The following is an 8652-nucleotide window of genomic DNA, read 5'->3' on the forward strand; positions in this document are numbered from 1 at the left end:
TCCCCTAAAACGCATCGTGCAGACCAAACCGTAAGAGCTGGAACCTTGAAAGTTGGCCAAATGGTAGTCCTCAATTTGGGGAGAACGTATCAAAGTATGACCTCGATTGGCCCATAGGTGGCGCTATAGCGACCAAAAGCGCGAAACTGCTCAGAACTCCTAGAACGTATGTCGTAGACTCAAGTGTCTTATATCATTGGAAAGCTGGACGCCTGACGAACAAAACGTATATCTCCGATTTCATTTCCGCCATGATAGATTTTCCGCCATTTTGAATTTTGTCAAAAACCTACTTTTGCGAACTAGTCCCTGGTTTTTTGCCCGATCGGAACCAAACCAGTGCAGAAATGTTCTCTAGAAACTGAAGATCAATAATTATCGAAAAAAAGTCGAAATTTCGATTCACGGTCGCTAAGGGGCGCCAAAACGTATGTTATGGGAGGGGCCTATTTGACTAAAATGGCTATAACTCCAGAAGTAAATGAGGTATCTTCACCAAACTCGGTAAACATATGTATGAGCTCAATATGAGGTAACAGTAAAAAAATCGCGGCGATTGGCCACATGGTGGCGCTATAATATATAAAAAACATAAAACAGGCTTTAACCACCTGACCGTTAGTCCGATTGACTTGAAAATTGGTATGCAGTGTCTTGGTCCAAGGTGTCATGTATGTGTATGAGGACATTGGCGTATCTAAAAAAACATGGCCGCCATCGGCCAATGAAGTTTGAGCACCTATTAGACAAGGTTAACGGAGGCTGATCGGAACGAAACTCGGTGGGCATGTTCTACTCATGGCCCTAGAGGTCTGTAAGAATTTTAAAAGAAATCGGCCACTAGTTGGCGCTAACGAGTTTTATGGCTCTGTAATCACGTGGTGTTACACTTATTGTCACAAAATGCATACCATTTGATAGATCTCCTCTTGTTGAACAACTTTGCCTCAAGAACCATTGCTGTCAATCAAACCGTTCATTAAATATTCGTAATTATGTTAAAAACGTACTTTTGCGAACTAGTCCCTGGTTTTTCGCCCGATCGGAACCAAACCAGTCTAGGACAATTCTATGGACTCTCTAGGTCAATAATTATCAAAAAAAAGTTGAACTTTTGCATTTTTCGCATGGCTATAACAGGGTCATTTAGAAAATGGGCATGGTAAAATGCACTCAAAAGCCTATAAATCCTAAACGAAAACTCAGAACTTCACAAAAATTGATGAGCATATGTGTCATAACCTGCTAAAGAAGCATGAAAAATTTTATGAAGATCGGACCATAGTTGGCGCTATAACTGTTAAAACGCTTTAAAACCATATATTTCCTATGGTAAATTGCCTTTATTTGCTGTAAATGGTGTCTTCTATCATCATATAATGTTCATATCATAATGTTCAAAACCAGTGCAGCACAATTCTCTGAACTCTCTAGATCAATAATTATCAGAAAAAAAGTTTAACTTCTTCAAAAGGTGATTTTATATGAATATAATGACATATTAAGCCAATAAGTGGTATTTTACTGCCCCCTGCTGTCATTTCATCATACTACTCCCTAATATTGTTATAAAATTCATATTTAGACTTTATAAAATCATTATTTTAACATTTACAATCACATTTTGTCAAAACTCATCTATTGAAGTATTACTATTGACAATTGTGTCAAATTAAGGAATGGAATTGAAAACGAAAGTAAAAACGGAGGCCGCCATTTAGGCCACGCCCCCCCAGTACAAATTCACTCATAACTTGAAAACGGAAAGTCGCTGCGCGCTCAAATTTTGATGGTAAGGACCTCTCCGGGCTCTTGATCGAAACGTATCGTCGCGGACCTTGGGAGCACCCCCCCCCGCGGATCTTTAGTCCGCGGGACCCCCGAATTTGAACAGCCGTAACTCCCGACCCAGACCACCCCGAAGCTTGTGTGAGAGCTCGTTGGAAAGGGCTTGTCCTTGGCTAGCTTCGATTCAAATGTGGTGTAATTTGCCCTGGGCATTCCAGAGATAAAAGCCCCGAAATATATGCCTTTGAACAGTCATAACTCCCGGTCCCAATCGCCCAAAAACACCGCGATTGTCTCATTCAACAGGACTCCTCAAGCACTACCTATGCTCTGAGTTTCAGAATTTTTCGCCTTTTGGTTCCTGACATATAAGTGATAAACCAAATTCCCATTCATTCATTCATTCAAACAAACAATCACTTCAACTGTTGCACCACTAGAAACATACCACTGTTGTCCACTGGAGGGAGCAGCAAGATTACACATGATCTTTTTATTCGCTTTCAGTATTGGGAAACAAACAAATGCTTTAAAAAGCAATCTTTTTTATTATGATGTTTTTTATTTTATTATGATATTTGTATATTTATTTTATTATTTATTTTTTTATTATGATTATTATGAAGTTTTATATTATTAGATAACAAAGAAATGCCTATAGACAATTAAATATATTTATTATTATTATTATTATTATTATTATTACAGACTGGTAATACAGATCACAAAGAAATATGTGAAATGGTTAGACCATTAAAAGATATTTTCACAATATCACATCCTAAAAACATTGAAAACATATTTATCTTTGTGTGTGTGTGTGTGTGTGTGTGTGTGTGTGTGTGTGTGTGTGTGTGTGTGTGTGTGTGTGTGTGTGTGTGTGTGTGTGTGTGTGTGTGTGTGTTTGTGTTTGTGTTTGTGTGTGTGTGTGTGTGTGTGTGTGTGTGTGTGTGGATGTGTTTGTGTTTGTGTGTGTGTCTGTTTGTGTAAGCATGCTTATTGGAAAGAACATGAAGAAACTGCTTTGTTTTACTGGTGGATAAAAAAGTCTTTCAAATGAAAGTGAGTCAATTAGTGGTCTTCTACTGGCCTCTGCAGGACATTCACCTTAATAAAATATTTTCACCTGTGCTTTTGCATTAATTTTTGTATAAAGTATAAAATTACTTGCATGAAAATCACCTATTATAACACAATCATGTTTTATCAAAGTTTATCACTTCATTTGTACTGAGCTCTCAGTTTGAACAATTCTGCCTCGCAATGATTAATTTGAAATCTGAAAATGGTGTTATACAGAGGAGATTTGCAATAATCATTTTGTTACCTATCTTTTACTTTAAATATCTACATCTAAAAAAAAAAAGTGTGTGCATGTGTGTTTAAGCATTGTTCAAGTTTCCCTTTTCTCTGTGTTTTAACATATCCTTTTTATGCACATTTGTGTCAGTCGTACATGATTTCAGTACATTACAAGAAGCATAAATGGCAAATGTTATCAACTTTAGGAACTATAATAGTAAAATAGACATATAACTCTAAACAAGCATGCAAAATTTCATGGAGATTGGGCAATACGTGCCTCTATAAAAGTTAAAAAGGTCAAGAATGATAAATTTCCTATTTTTTATGGAAAATTTTCAGAAATTCCCACTAGATGGCAGTAGAGGATCACATTAGTACATTCTGTTGAGTAATATTGTAACTAATTTCATTTGAAATCATATTTAATGTTTATAAAATCATTATAATAACATTACAAATCAAATTTTTTCAAGGTTTACCAGTTTACTGTTAATTTGAGGCATATTTTTTCAATAAAATTATATGATTACAGTCAAAACTGTAAATTGTGTTTTAAACGGGAAACCTGTGATAAGCATTTTTTTTTTTTTTACCTACCATTTATTTCAAATATCTATATATATAACAAAATGTGTGTAAGCATTTTTATTATATTTAATATGGAAAATGTGCCATTAAAAAAATACATGGAATCAAAGTCATAGAAAATAAAAGTGTATTTTATTGACAGAATAATACAATGTTTCTTTTAAAACAATGCATACGAAAATAAGTAATATGAACTAGTAAGAGAAAATTAAACAATTAATTCATTCAATTTCACATTTTTACATATTGAAGTATGTCTCTGTGGTAAAAGTTTTTTTTTTTTTTTTTAATAATCACATTAAATGAAAGAACATAATTGTGAAGTATTAAGAAAAAATCATAAATTAAATAATAGTATTTTTTTAAACAAACTGTACAACTCCAATAGTTGTAAATAAATATTCATTCATTCATTCATTTCAATTGTTTGCACATATGAAAGTAGAAAAGTATTTGTGTTAATATGTTTAAAACTATATTGCATATTAAATAAGAATAATTTTGAAGTATGAAATAATATGATAAATTACACAATATAAAAATTTAACTAAAAATATCAACAATAAAAATAAAGCATTCATTCATTCATTTGTTCATTTTAAATGAATTAAAAACATTTTGAAAGCAAAAATAACATACAATAAAAAAGTATAATTGTTAAATAATACATTAAAGATGCAATAAATAGTAAAAAAGAAGTCCAAATAAAATCTGAAATTACAAAATATAACAATGTATTTAAAAACTCAAAATATCAACAAAAAAAAAAATCATTCATTCCTTTAGAATGCATTGAAGAAAATCTAAATTTTAAAAGCAAAAATAACATTCAATAAAAAAGTACAGTTGATAAGTAGTGTAGGCCTACATTACAAACAATAAAAAATAAAAAACCATAACAACAAACAACAACTTGGGCAAGTGGTGACAGGGAAAGTGAAACTGAATATGATATTGAAAGTAAACAGAATATATTGTGACTTAACCCCCCAATCACACACCACCAAAAATGTTATGCTCGTGCTGCAAAACTTTCAACAAAGGCAATAGAGGTTGGCAATGAGCAGACAAAGACCAATGAGACCCAGGATCTGGCTAAATGAAACAAGGCAGCGGAGATGATGGAGGGAGGAGGAAAAGGATGACTTAGAGGACATGATGGAGGTAAGGGGCAAGGTGGAACCATGATCCAGATTGACATAGCTGTAGTTCTGAACAGTGTAGATCCAGGCAGAGATGGTGACGAATGAGACTTAGAGCTGTGAGCAGTTGCAGCAAAACAGACTTGAAGCTGGGCAGGACCAGTGGTGATGAAGATGATATGGAATTGGACTGAAGCAGTGGCAACAGAGACTGGACAGAACCAGCAGAGATGAAGACACCTTGTAAGTTGCCTGAACCAGTGGAAACTGAACATCTTTTAACGTGACATAATCCAGCTCATCCCATGACAATAATTCATTGGGCGCTCAGCTCAGGACAGTTTTCGTAATGACAGTGTGGTTGGGGCTTCAGTCTATGCAGGACAACACCACTAAAATTCCATCAATGATAGACAAGATTGGCCTCTGTCAAGCACAAAAACTGAAGATAAGCATTTCAGAAAGTTCAACACATGGCAATGTAAAATGACTAGATTATGTTTATTTCCTCTTTTGAGAGCCAAGAACAGAAAGCTAAAGCTGCAATGAGCTCAAAGTCACAAAAATAAACAGTGAACAGTAGAAAAAATGTACCTTGTACTGTGATGAATCTGAATTGCTGCTGAACTGAGCCACACAAATATAGGGTTCGTATTTGATACTGAGAGCAGGAATCCACGACTTGCGTTGACTCAACGGTCCATAATGGTGATGGTGGTGTGATGATCTGGACATTGTTGTCTTTAGTCAAATTGTTTCCTTGATTTGTATAGAATGGAATCTTCAACTGGTTCTGGAGTTGAATATTGTTCTAATAATGAAGATGCTCTAGTCATCAAAGCAGCGTAAGACATTTGATGTACCTATAGACAATAAGGATGTGATTAGGATTTTGTTTTTGCACTTTACAACTTATACTAGTGAATTATGTACTTATAAAACATTGTGGTTAAAGCAACAATTTATTTAATAGAATATCCTTATACCACAAACCTATATTACAGAGTTATGAAAGTTATAACCAATTTTAAAAATAAAAATATTCTTACCTGTTTATGATGAGAATGAAGCAGCGAAGATAGTCTAATATTTCTTAAAGTCCATCTTTGTCTTTCCTTTCTTTTTATATATCTTCCCATTTATTGGTTTGCTGCAAATAATTTATTTATTTTTCACACCAGCTTTTGAAGTACTTTACTATAAATTAGTCAACTGTATGATGCCTGTCTCAATACAAATGCATTGAAAAATGACATTACATAGACATTTTGAAAAATAAAATACATCACATAAATAAAATGAATGAATGAATGAATGAATAAATGAATGAATGAATGAATGAATAAATGAAAAAAATAAAATGTTTGTGTGGGTGTTAAGGCCATTAAATTAAAAAATATATATATTTTCCTATGTATAATTAAATAATTAATTATTAACAGTTCTCTATAATAATTCAACAGGAATATAGAAGTGTATACTGTATGTGGCCTTAACATCCAATAACAATCCCAATGACTAATGCTGGCTTCACATGCTATCGGAAATGTCCTATTGCTGACTTTTTAAGCTATCATTATGAGTTTGACATGTGTTTTGTTGTACAAAAATAGTATTTTTGATAGCATCTATAGTGATTCTTGCCTATTTCTCTCATAAATCTTATTAATCAACATTTTGTTATTGAAGATTATTTGCAAATATTATGTTAAATTTCCAACAAAAATTTCCGATAGCATGTGAAGGCAGCATAAATTCCCACAGAGGCCGTCCATTTTTAGTCATCCACCTCTACTCCACCCCCCAAAGCCCCCCTCCCCAGATGGACGTTGCATTATAAAAGCCACTTAAGCACAACACAGTCATGGTAGCTGAAGTATGTGGGCATTATATCAATCTTTATTTTATTTAAGTCAATATCTTTTATATATATATGGTCAATTAATGTGCCATTTTCAGTTGTTGCATTTTCAACTATTTGTGTGAAGCCAAAATGCTGCATGACATCATGAATTGTAGATTTATTGAAAATGTTTTCATTGAAATCTCCTAAGATTATTTTTCCACCTGATAAGCAGTTTATTTGATAAATTAAGGTTATCAAGTTCTCTCTAAATAACGGCATGTTATATGATGATGGTCTGTACACGACTGCTACAGTTGTGTTTAAGTCTTGTACATTGCACATTAGACATTCAGTGTTAATACAAGGTAAATCAACCAAAGCAGCTTTTACATTCTCTCTGTGATATATGGCAACACCACCGTGACTTTCCTCTTTAAGTGTAACAAAAACATCTTGACTTGTGTCATATGCAACACTTCGTGGTTTGTCATGGAAATGATATCCAGAAAGACTGATATCGTTCTCTGAATAGTTTGGTTTTAGCCACGTCTCTGTTACACAAATCATATCTGCTTGACAATATCTGTTATCTTTCCGAATATCTAAAATATGTGGAATGAGCCCTTGAACATTGTGTAACATCATTTGAAATTTTACATTTTCTATGGTTTCACATGGATCAATGAAAGGAGGCATTTTCTGTAGAGCTTCTTCAATGTTGTCTTTTGCAAAAATAGCTTTTTCTTTGAAATCTTCTATTATGAGTCCATCAAGAGACGTCACTCTACTTAATGCTACATATGCTTGTCCTGGAGCAAATATCTTTTTCAATGAAACAACAGCTTTGTTCACTGTCAGACCTTGCACTTTGTGAACTGTGGAAGCCCATGCTAATTTCAAAGGAAACTGTCTTCTGACACCACCACTACTTGTTACTTTGTCTTCTTCAGGCTTGATTGCTGTGCTTTTCTCCAGTCCAGGTTTTAAACATGGATTTTTACCTCTAGCTTCTTTACCAGCTCGTTCATCATCAAATTCAATGTATATTTTTGATGGAAATATGTCATCATTTTCATAACAGAATTCTTTAATTGTTCCAAAAATTCCATTCACAAGACCATCTGATACATTGATATTTTTCAGTAGCATTACTCGGGCATCAATCGCTAATTCAAGGGATTTTTCCAAAGAACTGTTGTGAACTTTGAGATGAAACCCATCCTTTTTTTCCATTCGGCCAGTTTTAGCATTTCTCTCAAAATCCTGGGCGTTCACAGTAACTGTGTCAGAGCATATTTTGTGCACCATTTTAAGGTTATGTTCATCAACCTCACTATTAGTTGCATAAATATGAATATCTGTACTCTCATCACCATCTCCTGTTTCACATGTTTTTAGCATAGTAATATCTTCTTCAAGCATTACTTCATCTTTTTTACGTCGCCTTAAACGATTTAATAATTCTGCAAACTGTTTGTCCTTCTGGCGCATAATCTCTGTAAGTTCAACAAAACTGAAGTTAGTTTCCCAAAGATTCACACTGTTCACTGGTTCATTGTAAAGTGGTTTTCCTTTCACAGGAGAAAGTTGATAAAAATCTCCAACTGCTATGACAGACACTTTTCCGAATGCAGAGTAATCACCTGTTTGTTTGATCTGTCTTAATCTTCCATGAATGTATGCTAGAAGTTTATGATCAACCATTGAAATTTCATCAATTATTAATATCTGCAGTTTTCCAAGTTTGGCTCTCAAAGAATTAATTTTTTCATCTCCAAGTGGTTGATATGGCAGTGAAGCATTTATTCCGATGGAGAGACTGGAATGTACTGTAGACCCGTTAATCTGGTAGGCGGCCACACCAGTAGGAGCACTCAATAGCACATGTGTCTCATCTGGGTTGTCTGTTAACTTTGAAAGTATGCGAGAGGCTTCATAATAGATGGCTTTAATCAGTACTGACTTTCCAACACCTCCTGGACC

The sequence above is a fragment of the Rutilus rutilus genome (genome assembly GCF_951802725.1).
Source record: "Rutilus rutilus genome assembly, contig: SCAFFOLD_52, whole genome shotgun sequence".
Lineage (NCBI taxonomy): Eukaryota > Metazoa > Chordata > Actinopteri > Cypriniformes > Leuciscidae > Rutilus > Rutilus rutilus.